Source organism: Panthera tigris, chromosome D1 (genome assembly GCF_018350195.1).
Source record: "Panthera tigris isolate Pti1 chromosome D1, P.tigris_Pti1_mat1.1, whole genome shotgun sequence".
Lineage (NCBI taxonomy): Eukaryota > Metazoa > Chordata > Mammalia > Carnivora > Felidae > Panthera > Panthera tigris.
Genome location: NC_056669.1, coordinates 22039135 through 22054778, shown reverse-complemented (window position 1 = coordinate 22054778; position 15644 = coordinate 22039135). Strand labels below are relative to the sequence as shown.

The 15644-nt window shown below is 45.8% G+C and overlaps 1 protein-coding gene across 10 annotated transcripts in view; it reads right to left on the bottom strand.

Moving 5' to 3' along the window:
* PKNOX2 (PBX/knotted 1 homeobox 2) overlaps positions 1–15644 on the bottom strand; it is a 317669-nt gene that overhangs the window by 284788 nt on the left and 17237 nt on the right. Inside the window, exon 1 of one of the 10 annotated variants that reach the window (XM_042959547.1) lies at positions 11429–11563. The exons of the other annotated variants lie outside the window; for them this stretch is intronic. The gene's annotated coding sequence lies outside the window, so the exon portion shown is untranslated. Of the gene's footprint in view, positions 1–11428; positions 11564–15644 lie in introns of those variants that run through there. 10 annotated transcript variants of the gene reach the window in all.

The following is a 15644-nucleotide window of genomic DNA, read 5'->3' as shown; positions in this document are numbered from 1 at the left end:
TATACATATGAAAATGTGCACGTACATATGTTTGTTTAAAGAAAAACCTAGAACTTAGTCACATTTCAGAAACATTTTGTAATTATCGCTGAAATTTTTACAAATCAATTCCTTCTGGTCGCTTAATGTCCTTCACTAAGTGGTTTAATTGTGAAATTTCACTTTATAATTGGGTTCATTTTAATGCAGAAAGAGGTAGATTTGCATAAGCAAATGACAAACAGTTAACAAAATCCATTAGCAGAGAAGCAGGAATCCGAAGAGCCACACACCCTGGGTTGTTGGTTTCCAGTCAAAACCTGTGCTAAGGAAGTTGCTGGCCAAACCCAGACCAACCTCTGCGGCCCCTAACCAGACAGAGGGGAAGGACGTCATGTATTATTAGGATAGCCTGTCAATGTGGCAGGAGAGACAAGGTGAAGGAAAATTTTTGCTTGTCAGTGAAAGACCAGATTCTTTGCAACTCCAGGCAAGGATTTAAAAAGGATCACCAGTTTTACACAGCTCCTTGACAGTTCTTTTTCCAGGTGAAGAGTCCTGGACTCAGAGTAGAAGGGAGTAGAGAGTCTCTGATTTCTGGTCCTCATTCTGCCACTAACCAGCAAGGATCTTCCTGCTGAGGCCTCCATTAGATCGTATCTGAATATCTGTTTCTTAAAGCTCCTACTGTCATTACCAGTAATTGACAAATTCTTTCACTCATTCACTCAACAAATATATATTGAGTCCTTGCTAGGAACGGGTCCTATAGACATTACAGAGAATCACAAGGAGATGGGGTGAGGGCTAAGCTAAGAAATATAAATAAACAGTAGAGAAGGTCCTGCCCTCATGGAACTGATGTTATGGACTGAATTGCATCCCCTTAAAGTTTACAGGCTGACAGGACTAGTGTCCTTCTGAGAAGAGGAAGAGACACCGGCGATCTCTCTCTCTCCATGCACACACAGAGAGGATGCCATGGGAGGGCGCTGTGAGAAGATGGCCAACTGCAAGCCAGGAAGGCATGCTGCACCAGAAACCAACCCTTCTGACACCTTGATCTCGGACTTGCCAGCCTCCAGAACTGTGAAAAAATGAAGTTCTGCTGTTTAAGTCACCAAGCCTGTAGTATTTTGTTGCAGCAGCTGGAGCAGACTAATACGTCGGGGGAGAAGGGAAAGGCCCAGTACTATGCCAAGGGAGCACAGACTGGAGTGCCTTGCCCAGTCTAGGGGACGAGGGAAGGTTTTGCAGAGGACCTGCCACCGAAAAGGTCAGGAGAACCAGCAGGGGAAAGGCGTGAGGTGGAGGGCAGTTCTTGGGACAGGACACTCACGTGTGTGAAGACCTGCAGGTAAGAGGAGTAAGTTCAGTTGGGGGAGCCAAACACACTTCTTTGTGGATGGAGCCTGAAGTATCAGAGGAAGAGTATAGCAAGAGTGGGACTGAGGAGGTAAGGGGAGCCAACTGGGGGAGGTTTCATAAACAAACATGTCCCTGAAGATCGCTGCCCCCCCACCAAAAAAAAAAAGTAGGCTCCACACAAGCATAGAGTCCAATGCAGGGTTTGAAGTCACAACCTTGAGATCAAGACCTGAGCTGATATCAAGAGGAGGACTCTTTGGGGCACCCGAGTGGCTCAGTAAGCTGGGCATCCGACTCTTGGTTTCGGCTCAGGTCATGATCTCGTGGTTCATGAAATCGAGCTCCACACTGGGCTTTGTGCTGACAGCGCAGAGACTGTTTGGGATTCTCTCTCTCCCTCTCTCTCTGCCCTTGCCTGCTCTCACTCTCTCTCTCTCTCTCTCTCAAAATAAATAAATAAACTTTAAAACCTTAAAAAAAAAAAAAAGAGTTGGACCCAGGTCACCCAGGCGCCCCATCCCTAAAGATCTCAAAGGCCAAGGAGCTGCCATACCTATTGCAACTTTGGACTCATGCCATTGACACGTCCAATCCTGAAAAGATGCCAACACGGGTTCTGCAGGCACAGAGTAATAGTTAGCTTTTCTTGCCACCCTAGCCAGTGAAATCTCTGTGTGTTTGCATTATGTGCTTTGTGGAAATGCTTCGTTTCTTTATCCACAAGCTTCCTCCTTGCCTTTTGAAGCATCTTCTGGGACAGCCTCTTCTTCAGGTGCTTGCCTTCAGTTCTGCAAAATTCCTCTGCTTTTTGTTAATAATTGCTAGTACTTATTGAGTTAGCTAATGCCAACCACGCACCAGGCCCTGTTTTAAGGGCTTTATGTATATTAGCTTTTTTAATCGTCACAACAACCCTATGAAGTAGATTCTGTTAACTCCAGTTTATGGATAAGGAAACTGAGCACAGAGAGATTAAGGCACTTGCCTGGGGCCACTCAGCTAAATGGAGAAGCCAAGATTAAAACTAGGGCAGTTTGGCTCTGGTGTCCATACTTTTAACGACTACTAGGCTCTATTGTCTTTGGGGCAAAAAAAAAAAAAAAAAAAAGAAGAAGAAGAAGACTGAGAAACTGAGGTCAGTCAGGTTCCCAAGGGCAGTTGAAGTCTGGGGGTCCTTCTGATTCCAGAGTCTATGCTCTTAACCTCTTGAGGGAATGAAGAAGCAGCAGCCGGCTTGGGGAGTGACTCAGGAAGTAGACTAGATAGAACTACCATGGAGTAGTTGAAGAAGAAGGAAGAGAGAGAGCTGGAGAGAAGTAGGAAGTTGCAGTAACACTCTGGTTTCTGGGTAAACCATACAACCAAACCTTCATCATTTTGTGCCACTTCATTCATTTGTTCACTCATTCTCCCAGCCATTTAACAAATGCTTATTGGGAACCTATTCTGTTTCAGGCATTGGGCTGGGAAAGTGGGAAAGAGGAGCAGGTGGGTACTGAGAATGGCCATGAACCTCACCAGCGCTTTCCGCTTGCCCTCATCTAAGAAGCTTTACATTCATCTAAGAAGGACTTTACATTCGAGGGGGTGGAGTTGATATATAAATAAATTCAACACATTATTACAGTGTGATTATATATATCAATATATGCCCATCTATCTATAAAGCATTAAAAGGAGGACAGCCTATCTCTGCCTAAAACAGGCAGGTAGGGCATCGCTTTGAAGAAGGTCCCTTTTGAGCCAGCCATGAAGGATAATAGGAATATCCTAAGAGAGGAGCTGGGCTCCATGGAGTTTCCCTGGAAAGTATGTATGTAGCAGATCCCCAAATTCCTGGAACAGAGTCATAGAATTAGAGAACGTTCACACTGAAAGGAGGCTTAGAGGCCACCTGGCCCCACCCCTTTATCCACAGATGGCAAAGTGGGGCCAGGCCTGGGGTGAGGCAAAACAAACGTTATGGGAGCATTTCCTCTCACGGCCCTGCGAGTGTGGCCCAGTCCTAGCCCCTGCCCTGGAACCGAGGCACAGCTTTACTGGGTTCAAACAACCAGTCAAGGGCCAACAGTACCTTGCAAGAACCCCAGCCACCTCCACCCCAATTTTCTGGGCTTTGTGATTCATGGGTTGTGTGGAGAGCAAGGCAAATGGAAAAGAAGATGGAGAGGAGTCTAGAAAGTCACCATGATTTCAGGCCTGTATTACTGAAGAGACAACTCTAAATGTCCACCTCCATCACCCTTGCACTCTCAAGTTCCCAGCTTCCCCATCCCCAAGGCTTTTTTTTTTTAATGTTTGTTTGTTTGTTTGTTTGTTTAGAGGGAGAGAGACAGAGGGCACTCACGCAGGGGACGGGTAGAGAGAGAGGGAGAGAGAATCTCAAGCAGGCTGGTGATGTCAGCACAGAGACCCATGCAAAGCTCAATCCCAGGAACCCAAAAAGGAGACCATGACCTCAGCTGAAATCAAGAGTTGGATGCTTAACTGACAGCCATCCCCACCCGCAAGTCTTATATTTAAAAGTAAGGATATCTTTCTCGTAATGTCCTTCCCTCTCCTCTCTCTGCTACCCACTCTTCCAACGCCACACCTCCCCAACATTTCTTTCAGCCTCAGATTCTCTTTTCAGCTGGCCGCCAGGAGCCCTGCAAACGTCCACCACGAAGGTCGCAGGGATACAGTTCAACAATCTGCCAGCAGGGGGCAGGCCTGCCGCGAGCCCCGATGCTGCCCAAGCCTCCCAGCCCCCAGCCCAGTCACAACTCCTTAGAGATGCAAATTGAGAAGCAGCCTTCCTAACCCGAGAGGGCTGCTAATTCTCTGACGAGTATGCAGATTTCCATCCTGCCTTTGCCTGGGTTTATTTGTTTTACTTTGCAATAAATTTAATACAGACTCCCTGAAGCAGAGAGGCAGATGGACTATAAACTCTGCATTTTGAGCAGCCTTAGTTACTAGGTTAGTGTGGTTTTTGATCCCTACTTAAATTATATCTATGAAATTTGACATGGATTTGGGTCTGGGCTTTGCTGGCTCCTTGGTGCTCTGGAGCTGCTTCTAGGGAATTTACAAGGGTTGATTTGATTATTGGGACTTTAATTTCTCACGGAGGCTAACGAGCAGGCTGGGAAGCCTGGCTGGGGTGGAACAGGAAGATGGGAAAGTGAGAAAGAAGTAAGTTGGGTTGCTACCTGCCCCAGTTAGGCGGGGCCAGTATTGTTTTCCCATGCCCCTGGCTGGGCCCTAAGTCAGACAAGCTGAGGACCTAAGGCAGGAAGCCTGTGCTGCTCCCCTCCCCGGGGAGAGTCACGCAGCCCAAAGTGCCCACAAGAAGTTCAGAGTCCAGGAAAAAAAAATCAGACGCACATATGGGGCAGACATAACTAAAACATCCATAAAGAAGCATTAACAAGAACGGGGTTAAGCTGGCGTTGTATAACAATGTGAATTGGACATGGGGGGATGTGGCAGAGGGGAGAAAACTGCTACTCACCCCTCCTATTAACACCTTTGCCTCACTCATGCTGCAGTGTGCAGCCTTCTCCCCTGCTGCCTTTCACAGACTGCTGAAGAAAAGGCATAGCGAGCTAGGAGCGTGACAAGCTGGGTTCTCGTCTCAGCTTCACGGGGTACTTCTTTGTTCCAGTGTTCCAATGTTGAGTAATATGTTTAATTTCTCTGAGACTCGGTTTCCCTGTCTGCAAAATCAGAATCACCCGATTATTACGAGGGCCAAGTAAGATAATCGGGGTGAGAATGCCTGTATGCAGCAAAGGATGAGACCAGAAAAAGTGTGTAAGGGACAGGTGTCCTTAGACAGTTGTGATCAATGATAAGAGTAGGAAGCCCTCGGGACAGGGGGAGTCTGTGAAGGGAACTTCAGTGAGACCTATATCTGTTCTATCCTTGTACCTAAAACCTGTCAGTGGGCCCTATGCCCACGGGATGAGTGGGGCCCCCAAAGGCAGACGAGGTGTAGTGGCCAGCTGCCTAACTTGGTCCTGCTCACCTGCACACGAAACCTGCCTGCCAGCAGAGAAGGACCGGCCAGGGCATCGGAGAAGGTTCAAGCAGCAGCAGATTCCGGGGACTGTTGTGCACACCTCTGAGGGCCTGGGCCACCCTGGCAATGGGAGATGGGCAGAGAGGTGGGGGTGCAGCCTCACCTTGCCCCAAGAGAAACCCCAGAGCCCAGGCAGAGCCTGAGACAGGAAGGGGAGGCCAGCCCCCCTTCCTCTGCCTCCCTTCTCTGCACCTCTACATCCTTCAGCCAGAGGCTGAAGCAAGAAAGGGAACTTGAGGGGGTGATGAAAGGAATGTGTTTAAAGAGCTAAGAAAAGCAAAGGGTTAGGAGTCACCCAAGTAAAGGGGCAGAAAGAAGGAAGAGGGCAGATAAAGGAGAAAAGGAAGGAGCCAAGGACATGTTGACATTTGTTCCTTCTGCGTAGGGGAGAATCCCCAGAAAGGAAAAGAAGTACAAGAGGAGCAGAGCAGAACCAGAGAAAGGAAACAGCCTGATTCCCATGGAGGAGGGGGTGGGGTGCAGGGGAGGTAGAGGCTGAGCCGAAATGGAAATGAGGGGCTTGGTCACCATGGAGAGAGAAGCTGGAAGCTTGGCAGCAGTTTGTCTATTAGGAGGAAAGGAGGGGAATCAAAGAAGCTGTGGGCGTGTCTACACACACAACCGAATTGGAAAATAACTAGCTGAATTCAGCCCAAAGCAGGGGATGGAGGGGGATGGGGGCGGAAAGACTGGCTAAATTCTCTCCAAAACAACAAAACCTGCCCCACTCACTTCTCCATCCTACCTGCCACCCCCCACCCCAATAATGCACTGAATTAAAAGTGAGCTGTCAAGATCCTGTTAAAGGAAATTTGGTGACTTCCCACCCCCCAAACCAGAAGCAGTCTGATGATTTGTGTGTGCAAGGGAAAGGAAACGGAAGGCAGCAGAGACAGAGGTAGGGTGGCAAGGAGGGGCAGGGGTGCAGGCGGAAGCAAGGAGAACCAGTCAGACACCTTGGTCTTCAGAGAACCTCCTGAGGAAGGATGAAGAAATCTAGCAAGTACGAGCCACAAGGCCAAGAGGATGACCACACAAGTTCTCCGGAACTGTGACAGGGCCAATGCCACCCTGAGACCCACTGCCAGGCTTCTGCCTGACCCTGTGCATTAGAAAGGCTCACACTGGCACTCCTCCAGGTGCACCCTCCCCAGAGCCGTTGGGCAAGAGCCTTGCTCCCCCTTGCAGGTCACGGTCCACATACCCAGGCAGGCAAGGACGGCTGTTTGGGTGAGAATGGAGGTGGAGTGGGGGGTATGCCCCTGCCCAGAGAGTGTGGGCAGATCTTGGGAGCGGAGACACTGACCACAAGGCTCCTCACAGTGCGGAACGATGTGGTGATAGGACTGGGGGACGTGGTGCTTGGCCAGGACCCCCACTTGCATGCTTGCCTTGGCCAGGAAATGTCCGCAGCTGTCCTCAGCAGAGGAGAGCCCGGCTTTACACCTAGAGATCAGGACACTGAAAAAAGTAAGGAATCCAAGGCTGCTATGGGTTAGAAGCCCAAAGGGCAAAAGGAGTGAGAGGGACACACACACCCTGGGCCTGTGTGGTAGAGAGTGGAGAATTCATACCAGAATCATTCACTGTTTATCCAAAATTCAAAGTTGACTGGTTGTCCTGTGTTCTATCTGCCACCCCTCCCTAGGGCCAGAGGGGTTGGAGTGGTGGCCACAAGGGAATGTCACAAGGTAAATGAGGATGGGGACTGGCACAAACTAAGAGGTCAAAGTCCTCCTAGAACTAAAACATGCCAGAAGGCCAGAGTCAGACCAGTACCTTCCAGTCTTGGATGGGGTTGTGACAAGCATGTTCATTTTCAGAGACCCTGGGCTAAGTGAAGAGAATGACCAAATCCTCTTATCCCGACCAATGACTTTAAGATAGAAGCAGGATCAGGGCAACACATGAGCAAGTCTCAGAGTGGGAGGTGGTGGGGAATTTCTCTTCTGCACCCACTGGAACCCCAGAGGCTAGCCAAGTCTAAACTGATAAAGAATTTCCTCCACAGGCATCTTGCCCCGGTCTTTCATGTTGAAAAAAAAAGGGGGACACTTTCGACAAAAGAAGCCTGCAACCGACACTTTTTCTAAGTACTTTAAAGTGTACACAATTCTACACTATTTTTCTGCTCTCACCTACACATCTCCTAGCACAACTGATATTTTTTAAAGTCCTTTTCAGCATTTAACCTTTCAGATGCTGCATTCCAGGAGGAAAGTAAATAAATGTGTAAATCAATAACAACCCTACACTGGTTTTGAACTCAGTTATGAACACAGAAGGAAAAAAAAAATCAGTGCCAAATGAAAAAGGATAGACTCAAAGGAGGATTTCTTTTAATCCAAAAAAGTTTTACAATGGTGTGATCAGCAATCGAGAATAAAATAAAATTAAAACAATAATAATAAAAGAAGCATACCCAGCAGTGTCCTGTTAAATAATTGGATCAGCTTCATCAGGGCAGCAACTGGTGCTGAGTGTTTTTTAATTTTCTCCCTGCTGGATATTCTCCTCTCATGGTGTCAACAAACAGATTAACTACTTGTCAGAGACGGGGCCTTCAGAGAGCAAAATTGAATTCTTCAGTATTTATTTTCCTCTTCATACCTCCTTCCCAAAGAGGAATATCTGGGCATTTTTTAAAAGATTCCCCCACCCTCCTCAAAAATCAAGAAATGATTAATTCTGTCCATGAGGATCACTTGATCATATCGTGCAAGAAGTTAATTTCACCACGGTGCACACTGGATTCAATAAGAGGGTTTAAGAAGATGTACTCATTGCCTCTCCTTATGAAGGACTCAAGCTTGAAAGGGCAGACCCAATACTTACTACATCTGTGGCAAGCGCAGGCCAAAGGGCACCATGGTGTTTTCAACAAACCAAGGTTTCACAGAAATTTGAATCCAGAACAGCGGGGCCCATGGCTCTAGGTGAACCGCATAAAAAAAGAACTGAGCAGGGGCACCTGGGTGGCTCAGTATGTTAAGTGGCTGACTTCAGCTCAGGTCAAGATCTCACAGTCCGTGAGTTCAAGCCCCTCAACGGGCTCTGTGCTGACAGCTCAGAGATTGGAACCTGCTTCGGATTCTGCCTCCCTCTCCCTCTGCTCCTCCCTCACTTGCACTTTGTCTCTCGCTCTCTCTCAAAAATAAACATTAAAAAAAAAAAAAGACTTGGAGAAAAAATTTAAACCCTTTTAAAACACATAAAAAGAAGATCCAAATAAATGCAGGAACGTATCATACCCTGGAAAGGATGAGTTAACTCTCTACAACGTCAGTTGTCCCTAAATTAACCTGTAAATTGAATCCATTCCAATCAAAATCTCAGTACATTTGGCCAGGAGACAGGGGTGGAAGAGTATCTGTCAAGCATTCTAAAATTTACGAAGAAGAACAAGGGTCCACTAATGGTAAGATGGCTTTTTAAAAACAGCAGAAAGAAGAAACGCATAATACTAGAAATTGAGAAATACTACAAAGCCAGCATTATCAGAACAATGTGGTACTGGCACAGAAAGAGAGAAGCAGGCCAGTGGAATGGAAGAGTGGGTCCCGAAGCAGGCTGACAGGTGCATGAAAACTTGCATATGATAAATCTGGCATCATAAATCCAAGGGCAAGAGAAGACTTATCTCATAAATGGTAAAATAAATTTGAATCTCTATCTCATTAATGAATAAGAAAATAAACTCTACATGGATTCAATCCCTGAATGTGAAAAGGTAAAATCATAAATAATAGAAGAAAATACATGATCGTATATTGTGACCTTGAGGTGGGCAAAGATTTTGTGAACAAGGTGCAAAAGCAACACCATAAGGAGAAAAATGGACGGATTTTATATCAAAATTAAAGATTTCTGTTTGGTGAAGTATACCATCAACTGAGTTAGCGTATAGATGAGTAGTACCTGGAAGAAGACATTTGTACCAATAAACGATCAGTAAGAAAATGCTTAGTAAAAAAGAAGAAACAATAGAAAAATGAACAAAGTAGGTAAATAAGTAGTTCATAGAAGGAGAAATCCTAAGGTCAAACAAATCTTTGAAGTAATACTTAATTTCACAAATGATATGAAAAACACAAAAGAAAAATAAGATACCACTTTACATGTAATAAACTAGCAAAAAATAGAAAGTCAGATAATACCAGGTGGTGACAAGGATGTGGAGAAACAAGCAGGCTAATAAATGGGAAAACCGGTCCAGTTCTCTTAGAGAGAAGATTGGTAGGGCTTACCAAAGTGAAGAATACACGGAGCCTGTGACCCGGCACTGGCACTGTGGGTACACACACCCTGGAAAAAATCTCAGACAGAAGCACGCAATGTCCATCATCTTGCTGATGGTGGAAGCAAAATGGTGGAAGCCGATGGTGGCAATCTGGGTATCCACCGCCAAGGAACTGGACAGGTAAGTAATGATAACTACAAATGACGAAACACCATGCAGTGGTAAGAAGGAATGAAATAGATCCACATAAGGCAACATGGATAGGTCTCCAAAACAGACTTGGGATGGGGGGTTGGGGAGAGGAGAGATTTATAGCACAAGACAACTTATGTATGTTTTTAAAAGACACAAAGCAGGGGCGCCTGAGTGGCTTGGTTGGTTAAGCATCCGACTTCGGCTCAGGTCATGATCTCACAGTCTGTGAGTTCGAGCCCCGCGTCGGGCTCTGTGCTGACCGCTCAGAGCCTGGAGCCTGTTTCAGATTCTGTGTCTCCCTCTCTCTCTGCCCCTCCCTGCTCATGCTCTGTCACTCTCTGTCTCAAAAATAAATAAATGTTAAAAAAATTTAAAAAAAAAAAGATTTAAAAGACACAAAGCAACACCACATATGTTTCAAGGACCATGCAGACGGATAAACTCATGGAAGGTGGATTAGAAGGTTACATGCTACAGTGGATATTGAGGTGCTCCACCCATACCCCTCTTCAGGGCCAGTGCACCTACTCCTTCACAACTGCTAGGAGTATTAGTGCTGAGGCTCGAGGCTGCATCCATCAGGGGAACTGCCTCGCTGAAGCCTATCCCCCTTCCAGGGGAAGTGGTCAATGGTGCCTGATGCAAGGATGTACAAGGCCTGGTCCCTCCTGCCTTGTTTGGGAAAACTCTAAAGGGCCACGTCAGGTGCATAGTTTCCAGGATCTCAGTTGTGGCCTCAGTTGCACAGAGGGGACCAACTTTACCTTCGGTCCCTCCCTGCAGTCCTCACCTCCTATGTCTGTGTCTCCAGAGGGCCCTCCTGAATGGACCTGCACATAGGCGCCCATCTCGGAACTTTCTTCCTTCCAGAGAGCTCTGTCTAAGGAATACATGAAATAATCAAGGGTGGGAGCAGTTACTGAGGAAAAGGGAAGAGAAATGCAGCTGGGAAAGAAAGGGGAAAATAAGAATTCAGTGAGCCTAAGCGAGGTCTCATAGGACTAGTGATGGTAGCATACTGTGAACTGAGGAGCACGATCCACTCAACTTTGTGCACCCAAAGTCCAAAATGCAAAACATAAAATTGAAAACATACCAACTGTCTGCGGATAGTAGGCAAGCTGCCTCCTCCCTTTACTCACAGTGCTCTGTAACTCAACACCAGTTAATCTTCTGCCTGTGGGCCAGTGGTGAGCAAGGAGCGGACTCAGAAAAAGGGAGATAAATGGGCAACGACTTCTGTTTCCCCAACCCTTGTAACTAGGGGCAACCTCAAGAATCAGGAAGCCAGGGATTCCCTTTGGCTCAAGTCCCTCATGGCTGCGAGGCTCTAGGAGAGATAGTTACATCACACTTAGCATAGGAAGGTGGAAGTAAAGGGGTGTAGTATATGTGTGGTGGTGTGGGTGTGAGAGACAGAGACAGAGACAGAGAGGCAGACAGAGACAGAGAGTGTGTTTCCACCTCAGGCATAGAACAGCCCAAGATTTCGCAGAGATAGAGATTCTATTCTTTCCATTCACTCCAGCACCAGATGGAGCAAGAGATCTTTATGGCACTTGCGGGAGGGGGTTACTTACCTCTGGGGGAGCAGCTTTGTCTGTCTCTGAGCCAAATGCCACACTGACTTCTGCTTCCCATCTTGCCTGCCTCTCCCCTCCTCTGACTCTCCTACTTGATATTTCTGTAACAGAAACTGGTTCCCTTCCTTGGGACTTGACCCAGCCCATCTCCTCTCCACAACCCTCGCCCCCACTCCTGCCTTCCGCCTCCCCCCCCCACCCCCATCTCCAGAGTCCTTTGCCCTTTTCAGAGTCTACAGGGATTAGCTGGGTTAGCTTTCACACAGGAAGACACTGAAGCCTCATGTGGCTACAAAGAAAGCAAAACTGATACAATTGTGTGTGCCCTGGGAAGAGTCTGTGGAATGTTCAGGAAGTCCACTCCGTGGCTGACCGGAGGCTGAAGTACCCAGAGTTTTCTCCCTTCCCATTCAAAGAAAAATAGGGAACTATGTTTGAAGGAGCATAAGTAAATTATAATGTGAATTCACCAATCTACCCTTTCCATAAAATATACTGAGCTCCTACTACACAGCATGTAAATATGTTTGGAAGGCAGGGACTTCCAAAATGAGTAAGATGCAGTCCTTGGTCTGCATAGGGGTGACTGTCTGACCAATATCTATGAAGTAGAGGGTAATATGGAAAGGGCAATAAAAAAGTTACCCCCAAATGCTCAGATGGTTCAGAGTAGGGTAAAAGTCACATTAGAAGAAAGAATCAAAGTTTTCCTAAACCACGTAACTTTTAAAACAGCTTAAAACTGATGGATAAAATTTGTTCATATACTTTTAAAATTAGTTTTAAGGAACTTAATGCATTTGAATATAATGTAATGCATTCAATACACTGAATAACATTTTTTAAAGATGATAAATAATCATTCTGCTTTTGAAAAAAACTGTATGAAGTAAGAAATCATGACTCTTCTTTGACCCATCTCATTCCATCCCCCAAAAGTAACTCCTTTAACAGTTTGGAGTGTATTGGCCCTAATCTTTGGATGGAAATGATTTCAACAAAATGGGAAGAAGGAGAGTATCCCAGGTAAAGAACAGGAGGTGAGAAGAGAAAAGGCAAGTTGTGGACCCGGCGTGGGTGGCAAAAGCAGGAGACAAGAGATGACATTGCAACAGGAGGTTGGAGTCACATCACAGAAGGTCCTTTGCACGAGTTTGGAATTAGGGACATTATTCAATAGGTGGTGTCATATAAGAAATGGTCCAAGGAGTTAGGGATTTAAAAAAAATTTTTTTTAAATATTTTTTTATTCTTGAGAGAGAGACAGAGACAGAGTGTGAGTGAGGGAGGGGCAGAGAGAGGGGGAGACACAGAACCCAAAGCAGACTCTAGGCTCCCCGCTGTCAGCACAGAGCCCGATCCAGGGCTTAAACTCACGAACCTTGAGATCATGACCTGAGCTGAAGTCAGATGTTTAACTGACTGAGCCACCCAGGTGCCCTAAGAATCGGGGATTTTTAACTAGAGTAAAAGGAGATCTGGGGGCACATGGTGGCAATAATTCAATCATACAGGGGCACCTGGGTGGCTCAGGTGGTTAAGCATCTCATTCTTGGTTTCAACTCAGGTCATGATCTCACCACTTCATGGGTTCAAGCCCCACATCAGGCTCTGTGCTGGCAGTGCAGAGCCTGCTTGGAATTCTCTCTTTTTCTCCCTCTCTCTCTGTCCCTCTCTACTCGTTTTATCTCTGTCTCTCTCAAAACAAACACACAAACAAATAAAAATAATTCAATACACAAAGTGCTATCATGTGGAAGAGAGATCTGGCTTTCAGTTTGAGGATCCACCGGTCAGAATTTGGGTCAAAACCTGGAAGTTTCTGGAGTGGCATTTCAGTTCTATATAGATAGGAAAGGACTTTCTAACAAATGGATCTGTGCAATAATAGAGTGGATGACCCAGTGAAGACGAAGCATCTCTTCACTGGAGAAGCTCTGACAGAGGATTTGTGCATCAAGCAGGGAGCAGGGGACTTGCAGAGTCTTTTCTAATATTAAGATTCTACAGTAAAATGAGGAAGCAGTGAAGGATTTTTGAGCAGTTCTATAATTAGAGCCATGCTTTAGGAAGATGAATTTGGCAGAAATGTATAGATTGGGTCAAAGTAGAAACAAAGTTAAAACAGATGAGCATGAGGCTGATAGAATCACTCAATCAAAAGCAATTAGGATTCTGGTTAAACATGGTACATAGGCCTGCTTTTTATCTGTACCCCCTCATAAAATGTAACTAAAATGACAGTGCATGAATCAAAAGGACATGAATCCACAAAGTCTATGGAAGAGGAAACAACAGCAGAGGGGAGATGTCAACAAAATCTGACTTGGAGCCAGAAGCACCAGGTGTCTATGAAGGCCAAGGAAATGGGCAGGCAGGTGACTGCCTAACACCAGTCCCCCAAATCCCCAGTGGCGACAGGACATCCCAGGAGAGACTGGATTGGAGGAAGTCCACAGGAGGGGCAATAGTCACAGCAAAAGGTGAAGTGAGGTACATTCTGAAAGCAGAGGAGTTGAGGGAAAGATTCCACACTAAATGGTGAGATCCTATGGTCCCCTTCCCGGGCTCGGCTCCTGGAATGCCAGCAGCCAGGGTTATACTCACCTCCTCAGGCAGAAGACTAGAGAATTTGTTTCTTGGGAAACTTACCAGCTCAAGAGAAAAAACTAATCAACACTAAGATCTGGGGGATTCCAAATAAATGGCCAGTCCCTGCCTAATGACTGCCATAAGAAGGCCCACTAGTCACCAAGACTAAGTAACCACCCCCCCCCCAAACACACACATACACAGAATCTCTACCTGAGCTTTAGGGTATCATTAAAAAAAATTTTTTTATGCTTATTCATTTTTTCAGAGAGAGACAGAGAGACAGAAAGTGAGGAGGGGGAGGGACAGAGAGAGAAGGAGACACAGAATCCGAAGCAGGCTCCAGGCTCCGAGCTGTCAGCACAGAGCCTGACACAGGGCTTGAACTCACAAACCATGAGATCATGACCTGAGCCGAAGTCAGATGCTTAACTGACTAAGCCACACAGGCACCCCTAGGGCATCATTTTTAAGTACTACTGCCAGGCAATAATTACTGAAAATTTAAGTGAAATCTCTAACACAAAGAACTAACAATCAAAATGAATAAATTTAAGGAAACAGACAATGCAGAAAGAAAAGGCAACTTCAAAACTAGAATAACTGAAACTTAAGAGAATCAAGGGATGACACTGTATTCATAAAAAACATCAGGATGCTGAGGAAGAGAACAGAGAGCGGGAAAGAGCTTTTTCACATTGAAATAAAATATCCCCAATAAAACACTAAACAGAAAAGCTGGAAGAGGGCTGGGAAATTCTCACTGAAAATAGAACAAAACAGAAAACAAAACAGAAAAGAGAAGCAAAGAGGTAAGTAGTACATTTGAGGATCAATTTAGAAGGTCCACAATCTAGTAGGAACTCTAGAAGAAGAAAAGAGAGAGAAATGATAGGAAGGAATCACCAAAGAAATAATATTAGAGCATTTCCCAGAACTAGAGCTCACAGTTCCCTGGGCTGACAGGGTCTATGGTGCCCAGCATGACAAATGAAGAAGTGGCACCAAGGATTGTCATTACAAAATTGCAGAAAGAGAAGGGGCAAAAACAAAATCCTATTCATGGAAGCATTATTCATAATAGCCAAAAAGTGTAAACAACCCAAGTATCCATCAAATTTTTTTTAAATTTTTTTAACGTTTATTTATTATTGAGAGACAGAGACAGAGCATGAGCAGGGGAGGGGCACAGAGAGGGGGAGACACAGAATCCGAAGCAGGCTCCAGGCTCTGAGCTGTCAGCACAGAGCCCGACGTGGGCTTGAACTCACAAACTGCGAGATCATGACCTGAGCCGAAGTCAGACGCTTAACGGACTGAGCCACCCAGGCGCCCCAAATTCTTAACAGATAAACAAAATGTGGTGTATTCATAGAACAGAATACTATTTGGGAGTACAAAGAAATGTGGTACTAAGACATGTTATAACATGGAGGAATCTTGACGATGTTTTGCTGAGCAAAAAAGCCATTCACAAAAGACCACATGCTGTATGATTCCATTTCTTTCTCTTTTTTTAAAAGTTTATTTATTATTTTGAGAGACAGAGCATGAGCGGGGAAGGGGTGGGGAGAGAGGGGGAGAGAGAGAATCCCAAGCAGGCTCCACGATGTCACTGAAG